Source organism: Heterocephalus glaber, unplaced genomic scaffold (genome assembly GCF_053883595.1).
Source record: "Heterocephalus glaber isolate CG9 unplaced genomic scaffold, H.glaber_assembly_v1.0 deba00001457, whole genome shotgun sequence".
NCBI lineage: Eukaryota > Metazoa > Chordata > Mammalia > Rodentia > Bathyergidae > Heterocephalus > Heterocephalus glaber.
Genome location: NW_028258305.1, coordinates 24,625,234 through 24,640,720, shown reverse-complemented (window position 1 = coordinate 24,640,720; position 15,487 = coordinate 24,625,234). Strand labels below are relative to the sequence as shown.

General features: G+C 39.1%; 1 long non-coding RNA gene and 1 pseudogene across 1 annotated transcript; both read left to right on the top strand.

The window, feature by feature from the left end:
• The first annotated feature begins 4,766 nt into the window (after positions 1 to 4,766).
• Positions 4,767 to 6,144, top strand: LOC101711965 (F-actin-capping protein subunit alpha-2 pseudogene; annotated as a pseudogene).
• Positions 6,145 to 9,553: 3,409 nt separating this feature from the next.
• On the top strand, positions 9,554 to 13,333 carry LOC101724722 (uncharacterized). The gene is made up of 3 exons (XR_204983.4): positions 9,554 to 10,304; positions 11,748 to 11,913; positions 13,129 to 13,333. It is a non-coding gene; the product is annotated as an uncharacterized LOC101724722 (long non-coding RNA).
• The last annotated feature ends 2,154 nt before the right edge of the window (positions 13,334 to 15,487 follow it).

Below are 15,487 nucleotides of genomic sequence, written 5' to 3'. Positions count from 1 at the left end.
AATTCCTTCTAACTTGCCATGGTGAAGGGTAAAGTTGTTATATTGAAGAGTTTATTCACTATAAATGTATGTTGGGTTGGTCCTTGATCTTGATTTAATTCACACAGTTAAAGGTGATAGATTAATAACTACCACAAATTGTCATTTTGTAAGAGGTACTTGATGCTGTTGTGTTGCTGATTGTATCACTTGGGCTGAGGTGTTGTGATTGATCTAATCAGTTGTCCTTCCTGGTATAATGAAAATGAGACAGTCTCAGGGCCATTAGACACTCAAAACCCAAAGACCAGCTATATCTGGAAGACACTTTTGAGAAGCAATCATTCCATAAGGGTTCTAAATGCATCAACAAAGATACTTACAATAATCAACTTCAAAGTATCAACCAAGAACTAAACCAAGAACAGTACCAAAAACAAAAATGAGAAGGCATTTAAGCAAGGCACAAACTCAGACTTCCACCACACAAAAGGCAAATTCTGGGGGAAACAAGGCGGAAAAGTCTGATAATCAACCACCTGGACACCCTGAACTGATAGCACAGGAAGTAACAAAACAGATGAATGAGATTCTAGAAAAATTCAAAGCAGAAATACTCTCCCAAACAACTACAGAGATGGTGAGCAGAGTGAAAGACATGATTAGAAGTTTTAGAACAGAAACATTAAAAAAAAATAGATGGGCTCAGAAACATGCTGGAAGCCATGAATGCCCAGCATAGGAAAGAAATGGAAATCATGATCATCCAACATAAGAAAGAAATGGAATCCATGAAACAGATTCAAACAGATATTCAGGAGATTAAAAACTCCATTGAAAGCATGCATAGCAGATTAAGGGAATCTAAAGATAGAATATCAGATATAGAAGACAGGATTGCAGTTAAGGGACATGAAAGCAGAGATTTCTTAAAAATAGTAAGGGACTATGAGAAATCAATCCAGCAGCTGCTAGATGATGCAAAGAAAAATAACATAAGACTGATAGGAGTCCACGAAAAAACAGGAGGAAGTACATTTGACATAAAAAAACTGTTCACAGAAATAATAGTAGAAAACTTCCCAGACAGAAGTGGAGAATTGGACATACAGAAAAGTGAGGCATATAGAACTCCACCCAGCCATGATCGAAAAAACCCCTACACCTAGACGTATAATACTCAAGATCCCAGAAACCCAACAGAACAACAAAATCCTACAGGCAGTAAGAGAAAAGAAACAAATCACCTACAAAGAAAAGCCCATCAGAATCTCAGTAGATTTCTCAACACAAACCCTCAAATCAAGGAGAGCCTGGAGTGAAGTATTTCAAGTCCTAAAAGAAAATAACTTCCAAGCTAGGCTATTGTATCCTGCAAAATTATCTTTCAAAATCGATGGGGAAATTAGATACTTCCATGACAAAGAACACCTGAGAAATTTCATGAACACCAAACCAGCACTCAAAACAATTCTAAGCAACATCGTAGAAAAAGACAATGAAGATCACAACTCCATGAGGCCCAACAGAGGGAAGCCACCAGTCAAGGTAAGAAACTAAAGTGGGGCGGGGGGGGGGAGAAGAAATGAAAGAGCCAACAACAGCAAAACATCAAGACAAGGATGAGTCAGTATCTATCAATTATAACTCTCAATGTTAATGGCCTCAATTCACCAATCAAAAGAAATAGACTGACAGAATGAATTAAGAAGCAAAATCCAGCAATATGTTGTATACAAGAAACACACCTAACTCAAAAAGAAATTCATAGACTGAAAGTAAAAGCATGGAAAACAGTTCTCCACGCAACAGGAACCCAGAAAAAAGCAGGGGTAGCAATCCTATTTGTAGACAAAGTAGATTTCAAACCAAAACTAATTAAGAGAGGCAAAAATGGTAACTACACCTTTGTGAAGGGAACAATCCAAGAGGAAGAGATGACAATCCTAAATATATATGCACCAAATACAAATGCCCCCAACTATTCAAAACAAATATTAATGGACATGAAAAACCAGATAAGCACTAATACAATTGTAATAGGGGACCTCAATAACCCACTATCACAAATAGACAGATCATCTAGACAAAAAATTAACAACGAAATTCTAGAACTGAGCCAAGCTATTGAACAAATGGATTTAATAGATGTTTACAGAGTGTTCCACCCCACAAAATCAGAATACACATTTTTTTCAGCTGCACATGGGTCATTCTCCAAAATAGACCACATGCTAGCTCATAGGACATGTCTAAGTAAATGTAAAAGAATTGAAGTTACACCCCATACATTATCAGACCATAGTGCAATAAAATTGGAGATCAATGACATAAGAAACCACAAAACTCCCACAAAAACATGGAAATTAAATAACACCCTCCCGAACAACCAATGGGTCACCGAGGAAATTGAAGACGAAATTGGACAGTTTCTACAAGTAAATGATAATCCCAGTACAGCATACAGGAATCTATGGGACACAATGAAATCACTTCTATGGAGGAAATTCATAGCAGTGAATGCCCATATTAGGAAAACAGAGAGAACTCAAATAAATAACCTAATGCAGAACCTCAAGCTCCTAGAAAAAGAATAGCATAACAAACCCAAAGCTTGTTCAAGAGAAGAAATTATAAAGATCAGAGCAGAAATCAATGCAATGGAGACTAAGAGAATGATACAAAAAAATCAATGAATCAAAGAATTGGTTTTTTGAAAGAATAAATAAAGCTGATAAACCCTTAGCCAACTTTATCAAAAAAAGGAAAGAAAAGGCTCAAATCCATGCAATTAAGAATGAAAAAGGTGAAGTCACAAGAGACCCAGCAGAAATCCAGAGGATCATCAATACCTACTTTGAGAACCTGTACTGTACTAAAATGGAAAACACAGAAGAAATGGAAAGATTCCTACATACATACAAATTGCCAAAGTTAAATGAAGAAGATATAGAAATTCTAAACACCCCAATTACAATGAGTGAAATTGAAAATGTAAAAAAAATTTACCAACAAAGAAAAGCCTAGGTCCTGATGGCTTCACTGCTGAATTCTACAAGACATTTAAAGAAGAACTATTGCCATTACTCTTTAAACTCATCAAGGAAATTGAAAGAGAAGCAAGGCTTCCAAATTCACTCCTGGAAGCAAGTGTGACTTTGATTCCAAAACCAGGGAAAGACCCAACCCAAAAAGAGAACTACAGACCAATCTCCCTAATGAACCTAGATGGAAAAATCCTCAACAAGATACTGGCAAACAGAATACAGAGGGTCATCAAGAAGATCATACACCCTGACCAAGTCAGATTTATCCCAGGGATTCAAGGATGGTTCAACATTTGTAAATCAATAAATGTAACACACTATATTAACAGAGCCAAGGACAAAAACCATATGATCATCTCAATAGATGCAGAAAAGGCATTTGACAAACTCCAACACCCATTCATGATAAAAACCCTACAGAAAATTGGAATAGAAGGTCTTTATCTCAGCTTGATTAAGGCTATCTATAAAAACCAACAGCCAACATCATATTAAATGGTCATAAACTGAAAACTTTCATGTTAAAATCAGGAGCAAGACAAGGATGCCCACTATCACCACTCCTGCTCAATATAGTTCTGGAAACATTAGCCATAGCAATTAGAAAAGAGAAAGAAATAAAAGGAATAAAGATAGGAAAGGAAGAAGTTAAAATCTCATTATTTGCTGATGATATGGTACTTTACATAGAAGACCCAAAAAAACTCTGCCAAAAGTCTTGTAGACTTAATTGACAGATTCAGTGAAGTAGGTGGATACAAGGTCAACACACAAAAAACAATAGCCTTCTTATACACAAATAACAGACTCACTGAGTGAGAAATTAGGGAAACAATTCCTTTTATAATAGCATCCAAAAAAATGAAATGTCTAGGAATCAATCTAACAAAGGAAGCAAAAGACCTCTACACTGAAAAGTACAGCACTCTGAAAAAGGAGATAGAGGAGGATATAAGAAAATGGAAAGACATCCCTTGTTCCTGGGTAGGAAGAATCAATATAGTGAAAATGGCCATACTTCCAAAACTGCTGTATAGATTTAATCCAATGCCAATTGAAATTCCAACAATATATTTCACAGAACTAGAGAAAACAATCCAAAAATTCATTTGGAACCAGAAGAGACCTAGAATAGCAAAAGCAATTCTAGGCAACAGAGACATGGCTGGGGGTATCACAATCCCCACCTTGAAACTATACTACAAAAGTATTGTGATAAAAACAGCATAGTACTGGCAAAGAAACAGATCCAAGGATCAGTGGAATAGATTAGAAGATGCAGAAACAACTCCAGACATACTCAGCCACCTCATCTTTGACAAAGGGAGCCAACCACTCTCATTGGAGGAAAGATAGCCTATTTAATAAATGGTGTTGGTAAAAATTGGATTTCAACCTGCCAAAGATTAAAACTAGACCCATACCTATCACCATCCACTAAACTAAGATCAAAGTGGATTAAAGATGTAAATATTAAGACAGAAACACTAAACTTGCTGGAAGATAAGTTAGGTAGAACTCTTGAAGACATTGGCATAGGAAAAGACTTTATGAACAAAACCTCAGTAGCACGGAAACTAGCAGAAAGAATCAACAACTGGGATCTCATCTTATTAAAAAGCTTCTGCGCTGCAAGAGAAACCACTGACAGAGCAAAGAGATAACCTACAATGTGGGAAAAAATTTTTAGCAGCTGTACCTTAGACAAAGGACTATTGGAGGCGCTCAGGCCTTGCGGTGGGGGGAAGCAGGGCTGCGGGTTGCATGCAAGGCGACCTAGGAGGCCTGCCCAGGCTCAGAGGACCACTGGGAAAGGGGGAAGTCAGGTGGCTGCTGCCACCACTGCCACGGTTTGTCTCCATCAGGAAGATGGCGGATCTGGAGGAGCAGTTGTCTGATGAGGAGAAGGTATGTATAGCAACAAAATTCATCATTCATGCCCCTCCTGGAGAGTTTAATGAGGTTTTTAATGATGTTCAATTACTGTATAATAATGATAATCTCCTCAGAGAGGGAGTCTTTTTCTTTTTTAGTGCCTTTGCACAGTATCACTTGGATCAGTTTACTCCAGTAAAAATTGAAGGTCACGAAGATCCGGTATTGATAACAGAACATGATGATTTGGGAAATGGAAAGTTTTTGGATCCAAAAAACAGAATCTGTTTCAAATTTGATCACTTAAGAAAGGAAGCGACTGATCCAAGACCCTATGAAGCAGGAAATGCAGTTGAATCATGGAGAAGTTCTGTAGAAACTGCACTGCGAGCATTTGTAAAAGAACATTACCCAAAAGGGGTCTGCACTGTATATGGTAAAAAGATGGACAGCAAACCATTATTGCATGCATAGAAAGCCATCAGTTCCAAGTGAAAAACTTTGGGAATGGTCACTGGAGGTCAGAGTGGAAGTTTACAAACACACTTTCAACCACTCAAGTGGTTGGCATCTTGAAAATTCAGGTTCATTATTATGAAGATGGAAATGTTCAGCTAGTGAGTTATAAAGATATAAAAGATTCCCTACCAGTGTCTAATGAAGTGCAAACAGCAAAAGAATTAATAAAGATTGTAGAAGCTGCAGAAAATGAATATCAGACTGCCATCAGTGAGAATTATCAGACAAAGTTGGACACTACTCTCAAGGCCTTATGTTGACTGTTGTCAGTTACATGTAGTAAGATTGACTGGAACAAGATCCTTAGCTACAAGATTGGCAAAGAGATGCAGAACGTATAAGATGAACATTGCATGTTTGGATCATTTTAGTAATCTTTGGTTCAAAAAAATTATTGCAAAAGTGTTCAGAACTGTCAAGCTGCCCAGTCGCATGGGCTATTACAACTTAAAATCAGTGTAATTAATTAGTTTGGTTAGAGCACAAAAGTTAGCTAATCAACCATTATTTTCTTTACTTTTGTTTGAAGAAGATTGAAAAAAATGAGTTTAGTTTAAATGTCTTTTACTTTCTGTTATTCCTTTCTTTGTTACAATGAAGAGCTGATTCCTCTAGTTTATGGTTAAAATTTTTGAAGTATTATAAAAATATTTTACTTAGTATAACCCTAAAATTGTTGTCTTTTGGCTTATGAAATGGGTAACTTTTGATATTAGCCCAATTTTTTTTAATGGAATCAGTAATGGACATTGTAGAGTAAGGTGGTTGATGGACTTAGCCGTATATGCTGCTAAAGAAATTGTCTACCTTTTCCCCTTCACCTCTTCCATTTATGTAAGATCGACGTTAGAGGGAAAGCATTTTCTACATCAATTGTGTTTAAACCTTTCAGTAAGGTTATTTAGCTAGCTTAGTGTTTAACTAAACTTTTTTTAAAACAAGGCCAAGGTCTATTGCTGTTTTGAGATTCTGAAATTAAATGAAGATACTTATCTTATAAATGCATTTAATGCTTTTTTTCTTGTGACAGTTATGCAAATTAGCTTGAATTCCGTATGTCCCTGAGTTATTTTTATCATAAAGCCACAAATATAGTATAACAAGGCAAACTGTAAGATATGTAATCCTGAATTCATGACCATGTCTCAGTTTATTTTTTTCCTTGGATTGAAATGTACTGAAATTCCCCATAACATTAAAATGCAAACTTTCCTATTTACTTGAGTAAAAAAAATCACTTAACAGTGAGTCATATACTATTTTAAAATACTTTCTTTGGATATTGTAATTCTTAACTGGTTGTAAATTAGGAAAGCTGGGAGTACATATGGTGTGTAGTCACAGTCTTAAGTCTTTCCATCTTCCTATGCATCATAAGCATGTCTGTAATATTTTAAGAAATCTATATATTAATACTACAGGAATTTCAAACCTGTGGTGAATGTTAGTATAAGGAGTTGGGTGGATTTATGGTTTCATTCAATAGAATTTTGCTTCTTATACTTGAGTGAAATCTGTTCCTCATACTCCTGCAAACATCTGGACCTGGAAATTTTTTTTAAACACCACCTCTATTATGTACAATAAAATATTTCATTAGCTTGAATTGTATAGATTTTCTAAAATTCAGTGAAAGCATGTTTAATTTCTTTTTAAAAATCACCATTGGGCTTTGAAAGCATTGAGAATATAATCTGAAATTATTAAAAAAAAAAAAAGACTACTATCTAGAATATATAAAGAACTGAAAAAAATCAGACCCCCCAAATTCAAAGACCTAATTCAAAATGGGCATCTGAAATGAACAGACATTTCTCAGACAAAGAAGTAAAAGCAGCAAATAAATATGTGAAAAAATGTTCAACATCACTGGTCATTCAAGAGATGCATATGAAAACAACACTCAGATTCCATCTCACCTAAGAAAGAATGGATGCTATCAAGAAATCATCCAATAACAAATGCTGGTGGGGGTTTGGGGAGAAACGAACCCTTCTCCACTGTTGGTGGGAGTGCAGACTGGTGCAAACACTGTGGAAATCAATATGGAGATACCACAAAAAACTAGGATTAGAGGTCCCATTTGACCCAGCTATTCCTCTGCTGGGTATCTTCCCCAAAGAATTAAAAGAATCATACCATGGTGATATATGTGCACCCATGTTTATAACAGCACAGTTTGTAATAGCCAAAGCTTGGAAACAGCCCAAGTGCCCATTAACTGGAAACTGGACGAAGAAGATGTGGTTTTTTTTATAAAATGGAGTACTACTCAGCCATAAAGAATGAGAAACTGGAGTCATTTATAGCTAAATGGATGCATATTGAGGCCATACTCTTAAGTGAAATAAATAGAACACATGTATAAATATTGAATAGTTTCTCTAGTGTGAGAAACTGAAAGTGTAATTAAGGATTAAAATGATTAAAACAAATAACTGATAATTTGAAATAGGAAGAAAAGGTCCAAAGGGGTAGGAGTAGCAGGAGGGGAAGGGGAAAGGAAAGAAGGGAAAGGAAAAGTTATGAGAAAAGAAAAAATATGGAAATGAAGTCTATGTAAATAGGGAAGGGTGGAGGGGGTGAAGGGCTCACAGGCAATGGGGAACAAATAAGAACCAAGATACATCATGTAAAGGTACAAGCACCCAATGATAAATGTAAACATATTGTATACCTAAAATGTACCAATAAAAGAATTTAAGGAAAACAAAACAAAACAAAACAAACAAAAAAAGTAAAAATTGGAGGAATGGGGTTGTAGCTCAGTGGTAGAGCACTCACCCAGCATGTATGAGGCCCTGGGTTTGGTCCCCAGCACCATACAAAGGTAGATAAATGAAAATAAAAATTAAAAATTCGAGCCAGGAGTGGTCATGCATGGCTATTATTCCAGCACCCTGAGAGGCTGAGGCAGGAGAATTGCAACTTTGAGCCTACCCCGCGTAATTCAGCAGCTTAGCAAGATCCTATCTTAAATAAACAAACTAACTAACAAAAAGAGGGCTTGTAGCTCAGTGTAAAAATCCTGGGTTCAATCCCCAGTATTCTCAAAAAATTAGAGTCAGAGGCTAGGGTTGTAGCTTAGTGGTAGAGGCCTTGCCTAGCTTACACAAAACCCTGGGTTCAACCCCCAAATATATATATATATATATATATATATACATTTTTTTTTTCAACTGACTTTTTTTTTTTTTTTTTTGGTACCAGGGATTGAACTCCGGTCCTTGTGCTTATGCAGCAGGCAGCAAAACCACTGAGCTAAATCCCCGGCCCCTCAACTGACATTTATTGCCTGGTTCTATGCTTGGTGAATTTCTACAATCTGTATGACCATTCTTTCAAAAGATCATCAGGATTATGATACTTATTCTAGTCCACAAGGACTAGATCCTGCAAGAAGTGGCATTATGGAGTGACTCAGTAAAAAGCTGTCCTTGATTTTTATCACTCCGTTCCTCACTAGACCCTGCAGATAGTTGATCATACAAACATGACTAAAAGTTATTGATCACGAACCCCTGCAATACCAGCGGCCTCTTTCTCAGCCCCCTCCCAGAAGGGGGAAAAACAAAAACAAAAACTAACAAAGATGTTCGGGAGCCAGTAAGAGGTACCTATGGCATCTCCTCCTGTTAACCATCAGAGCAGAGGGGACCTCAGGTAGGAGAGCAGACAAAATACAAAATAACAAAAGGCAAGAGGTCTCCTGCTCCCTACCTGTGTGCACCCCCTGTCCATCCACCAACACCCCTCTGCATCTTGCACTAAAAATGCTCCTTTATGGAAACTGAAGCCTTGTGTCAACAGAGCATTTCCCTCCCCCACAACAAACTAGGAAATTTTGTAAAGTGGTTCATGATCTTCCTGGAACTCACCTAATTGTAAAAAGACCTGAAACTAAAGGGACTTTTGTTCCCTGTGGGCAGAGAAGTGACAGAGACTATTTGCGTTCAATCATCTCTTCCTTTCTGGAAATTAACAGTTCAAGTCTCTATTGATTTAACATGCTGTCCCCGTGACACAGTGGAGGTTTCACACGAGTAATGAGGACAGGCTGTTCCGAGAGTACTTAACCCTGCTGGTCCTTTGTTTTTGTAATTTTCTCTACAGAATAACAACTCAGATACATGGAAGAATGCGCTAAAGGGAAGGAGACCAACATCTGCATTTCCTCTTGTACTTTACATACTGAAATATGCCATAAATAGAAGGGAATTTCAGTCTGGGTCTTGGCACTGTACTTCTAAACTGCAGATATTCTTGTATCTACACATTAGCACAGTAAACCAGTGACCCGGCAGGGAAAGGAGGGAGACATGAGCGTACTCTTTTCGTATTCTTTCTTGGGCTCCTGACTTTTTGCTTTAGAGTAGTCTGGGGCTATGCTTGCTTGTGATGATACCAGCCTGCTGTGGGTAGAAATTATGATGATGGCCTAAATTAGGCACCATGACTTCACTGTTGAGGGGAGGAGGAGGAGGGAGGAAGGGAAGCCAGAGCTGCTGTTTAAAGTACAGTAAATGGACTGTCAGCATCGATCAATTACTTAATACAAAATTGAGTCGTCAGGGAAAATTTTTCCCTTCATTTTGAGGGAGGAAAAAGCAAAATCCTTTGTACTTTGTGATTTTTAAGGACAAAGAAAAATCTTCCAAATTATGAGAAGGGAGAAAATATGAAAACAAGCCTCATTCCCAGCTCACTTAGCAAATGAGCAGTGAGCACCTACCATGTGCAGAGACCGGAGCTGGCAAAGCAGGAGGGGCAAAGCAGGAAGGGCTAGTCCCCATGTGGACTGGAGAGTCCCACCAGTGAAAGGTCATTGTTGCCTCCTGGATTGTGCCAGGCTTAGACAATGTTTCAGTCTCACTCCTATTACAGGTTAGTGAAGTTTGTCTCTGGAATCCTCCTCCTCACTTCTGCAGTGTCTGGATCTCATCCTTGGGCTGTCTTCCATTACTTCCAGCCTGGACCCTTCCTTTTTGTTTTCTCCTCCCCAAGCTTCTCTGGGTTCTTCCTCTCACTTATGCTTTGAATGACGTGGGAAAGCACTGATCTGCCCTCACCCCGAAACTTTGGCAAGTCATTTCACTTATTTGAGTTTCAATGTTTTTGTTTGGTTTTGGTTTTGGGTGTCACTGTGTAGCCTAGGCTGCCCTTGAACTCATGATCCTTCTGCTTCAGCCTCCTGAGGGCTAGGATTATAGGCAAGTGCTACCATACCTTGCTGAGTTTCATTTTTTTTCTGTCATTATACTTGAATCATAAGGATTAAATGAAATAATGAATGTGAAAGGCATTATAGATAATTTTTATGGAGAACATAACCCACGCGGACTTTTGCTGAGTACTCCATGTACAATACTCCTTTTTATTCTCCCACCAGCCAGCAGTGCAAGCCTTCTCCTTCCCTTCTACAGTGAGGACATGGAGGCTAAGAGAGGGTAGGTAACTTGCTCAACTCACACAGCTAGTTTATAGAAATGTCAAGACTTGAATCCAGTTCTCTTCCTCCATTGTCCATGCTGGTAATCACATTAGCTCTGTAAATGATCCTGGAAAGTGCTATGTCAACAGAAGAGAATGTTATTAGATCCACAGCTAATGCAAGCACCATTCATTATTTGACACATTTAAATGGAACAAAGATCCTGTCACAGATTCAAGAAAACACAGGACAATTACTTTACAAAGAAACACAGGGCTTTACAGGTGAAAGAGACCTTTGAAATGATCTAGGTTTTCAAACTCTGCTTCTCAGAAGCCCCACATCTAGTTCTGCTTTGATCTGTTTTAAAATTAAATATTTCTCAGTAGCACTTCGTGCAAAGAATAACAAAACTTGCTCTTTTCTACTCTACTTACTATCCTGTTAGGATAACCTTTTTTTTCGGTACGGGAGGATCAAACTCAGGACCTTGCACTTTCGAGGCAGGCATGGTGCCACTGAGCTAAATCCCCAGCCCATGTTAACTGTTTTTGTGTGGCTTTGTCCTGAAGCTTTGAGATAAAGACACTAGAGGTAAGGTAGTTGGAGCTTAGTGGCACACACCTGTAATCCCAGCTACACAAGAGGCTGAGACAGGAGGATCTCAAGTTCGAGGCCAGTCTGGGCAACTGTTGTGGTTTGTGTTTAGATGTTCCCCCAAAGTCTCATTCAGTCATAGGTGGGGCTTTTTCAGAGGTGGCTGGATCTAGAGTGTGTGAGTGATTCATGATGCAATGCTAGGATTAAAGATATCTTCTGCTTTCTGTCTTCTATCTGCCATGAACTGTTTCTCCTCTGTGATACCTGTCTACCGTGCCACCTTGCCTTGGAGCCAGCCAAGTATGGATTGAAACCTCTACAAACTGTGAGCTGAAATAAACCACCTAGCCCTTTGTGAGGGGGAAGAGTGGACAGAAAAACCCTTCCTGGAAGATGGCCCACCTAAGAGAACTCAAAACTAGAGGAGATTGTGGTTGTCAAGTAGCCCTGCTCTAGCCTCAGGTAGAACAGAAGTTAATTTCTTGCTACTTTTTCTGATGAAGCAGAAATGGGCCATCCAGCAAGACTTCTAGACCATAAGCCACACACTGATGAAAACCCAAACCACATTGCATCAGGGCTATTGCTAACTACTTCCGCTTTTGAAGACTATACATAGTTTCTTCAGGTTATTTCTTCTCACAGAGATGAAAACTGCTATTCCTCCCAATCTCTACTGGGTGGTATTTTCCCCAGTGAGCATGCAGGTCTCATCCCCTCTGGATGACTTCTCTGGGAGTATATGTTGTGGCGGCCACATGAATATCAGATGCTGGAAAGAATCAGAAAATGAGCTGCCTAGTGTCAGGAGGCTTAACTGCTAGAACAAGTAGGCTCTAAAGTACAAGGGCTCAAACCCAATAGAAGTTTATTGCTTGTGAAACAGGGAGAATTTCCAGATGAGGAGCAGCTCTTTTCCACCTAGAGACTCATGGGCTGAGCTCCTCAGTCTGAGGTTCTGCTTCCCTAGTGCCTTCATGTCTCCCTGTGTCCAGGTAGAGGAAGGTGGGAAAGGAAGTACTGACATTTTCTTAAATGGCTTCTCCCAGGACTGACTTACACCATTCCTCCTCCTATTTTGCTGACAAAAAGTAGTCACCTGGGCACATGGTGTAGGGACTGTTGGGAAATTATTTTCATGCTGAGCAGCTGCTTCTAGTCACAATTTTATTGCTGTGAACAAGGAAGATTTTTTTATGAGCAGCTACTGACTTTATCACATAAACCAAGGGAAAGAAAATGGAGAACATGCATGGTCAGAAAAAAATCTAAATTTAAAAGAATGCCTCTCTTTTAAGTGGAGTGGTGGTGCATGGTTGTAATCTCAGCATTTGGAAGGGTGAGGCAGGATCACTATTTCATTGGGAAGTAAATTGACAAACACCATAAGTTCATAGAATAATGATATGGTAGGCAGGATTCTAAAGGTGCCACCAGGATTCCTCTTCTCTGGTTTTTCAATGAAACATGGATCTAGGCAGTGTTGTGAAGTAATTTTGCAGCCATAATTACAGTTTCAAGTTAGTTGGCCATAAGATATGGGCATTCCTTTAAAAGCAAGGAGTTGTCTCTGGCCTGTGCCAAGAGAATGTCTGAAGTATAAGGCAGCCTCCGTGGGCTACTGCTGGGTTTGCAGATGGAGGAGATCGTGCCATAAGGAATGTCAGTGTCTTCTAGGTACAGACAGTGGGCTCCAAATGACAGCCAACCAATGTGACAGCAGCCTGGAGACCAGATTCTACCAAAGCCTGAATAAAGCTGGAAGATTCCACATAAGCATTGAGTCTGCCCCACACCTTGATTACAGCCTTGTGAGCATCCACACAGGAGCCCAATTGAGCCTGCCCACATTTCTGACCCACAGAATTACGAGCTAGTGAATAAAGGCTGTTTTGATTTATTATATGTGTTTGTGGTGATTTATTATATACCCATAGAAAAGAAATATAAACAGATACCTGAATTCAACTTAAGCAGACGCTGTACAATTCAAGGTCCAGTTCTACTCCTCCATGAATACTGTACTTTCCTAATCACCTCAATGATCCTCTCTACTCCTGTAAGACTTAACTTTTTTTAGTTCTGGAGTCAGGGGCTTAGTGGTTGAGCTCTTGCCTAGCATATGTGAGGCCCTCGGTTCAATTCCCAGCACCAAAATAATAATAATAAGTTCTGATGCTACATATTTCTTGGAATTTTGTGTACATGATTTGTTTCATCCTTCTAGATGGTAAGCTCTGGATGCCAAGGGAGACTGAGGCAGGAGGATTGCAAGTTTTAGCCCAGCCTGGACAACTTAGCAAATTGATGAGAACTTGACTCAAAATAAAATAAAATAAAATAAAATAGGGCTGGGGATGTAGTTTAGTGTAAAGGACCTGGGTTGAATCCCCGGTATCTCAAATGAATAAATAAATGAATGAATGGCTTAACGGTTTTTGCTTCTAAGAATATGAGAGTGTAGTAATATGAGGGTATAGGAGGAGGTGGGGTGCAACCCAGATTTTCAAGATTTCTATAAACAAACACAAATTTGCTCTTGAGGGAGAGCAAATTGTTGTCATTTTCCCTTGGTAGACAAGACCTGGGACATTCAGGTGCAAAGATCAAAAGTTTAAGATCTTTTGTTCCAGGCTGAGCAGGCTACTATCACTGCATAAACTAGAATGACTAGTCTGACTCCTAAAGGCAAAACTGAGACCCCTTCAATCCCTAGTGTTTCATTCTTTGTGCCAGTTATTACTGTTCTATAACCATCATTTCTCCCCATCCCTGTTTGCTGTTGAGGCTCTGACTGTGGCTGGGCGTGAAAGCCTGGCTTATGAATTCCAGCATTCCTTTCCTAGGTGATCTTGTGAAAACAGTTTTACCAGCCTCCAGGTACAATAGCCTTTCTTTCTGAAAAACTCTTTCACATACTGTACATGTTTTTAAGTGCCAGAAATTAAACCCAGGGTCTTGCACGTGTAACCACACATCCTACCACTGAGCTACACCCACAGTCTGAACATCTGTTTCTAAAATGAACATATTCTATCCATTTACCTTTGCACAGAAGCCACTATGCAAATGTTGAAAGTGGGCAGTTCAGCCAGGCTCAGTGAGGCAGGAAGGCAGCAATTGCAAACCCAGCCTGGACAATTTAGTGAGACACTGTCTCAAAATTTTAAAAAGTTAAAAGGGTTGAGGATGTAGCTCAGTGGTAGAGCTCTTGCCTAGGAGTCACGAGGCCCTGTGTTCTATCACTAACACTTAAAAAATAAAACAAAACAAAAGTAGTCTGTGGGTGTTATAAACCTGCATACTGATCTGCAGTGTGTTGACACTGTGCTCTCATTGTTCTGGAAGGAGCCTGAGGGCCTGGCCCAGGACAGAGAATTCACTTCTTCTTTCTACTACCAGGCATAACCAAGGAAAAATTTCCCCCTTTCACAGCACCCTGCAGAACCCAAAGGAATGATCAGACAAACCTTGAAACACGAGTGTTTTCTTGGGACCAATGTTCAACTGGAGGTTAAAATGCCTGGTTTTAGGAAACTGTCACGACATTCAGTGGTGACTTGATGTGGTAAGTTCCGAAAGCTAAATCAAATATGCTTTTCTTTTTCTTTTCTGGCCAGTTAAAAAAATGTAAATTTACCAGTAATATTTTTACTGTGTTTTCTCAGCATCACATCTGCTACAATTGTCCTTTTATTTTTAGATTTATCTACTGGCCCCTCTCCCAGTTTTGTAGTAATTCAGAAGGTACCTTACTCTGCTCCTATCCACTCTTCTCTGCCACCTCCACATTTAAGTATTAAACGGGATGTTCTTTCCCACAAAATATCTTTCAAAATTATTTTCATGCCTCCATCTTTACCCCTCACCGCCTTGGTCACGATCCTGTTTCACAGCTTTTCTGCCCTGCAAACTAGAGCTAAAATGATTTTTCTGAAACATCTATGTAGTCATTTCACTCACTGTTCTGCTTACCATCCTTGCCACCGCTCTCTCCTTTTCTCCTCCATCGTGGCATGTGCTTGCCTCTGTTCCT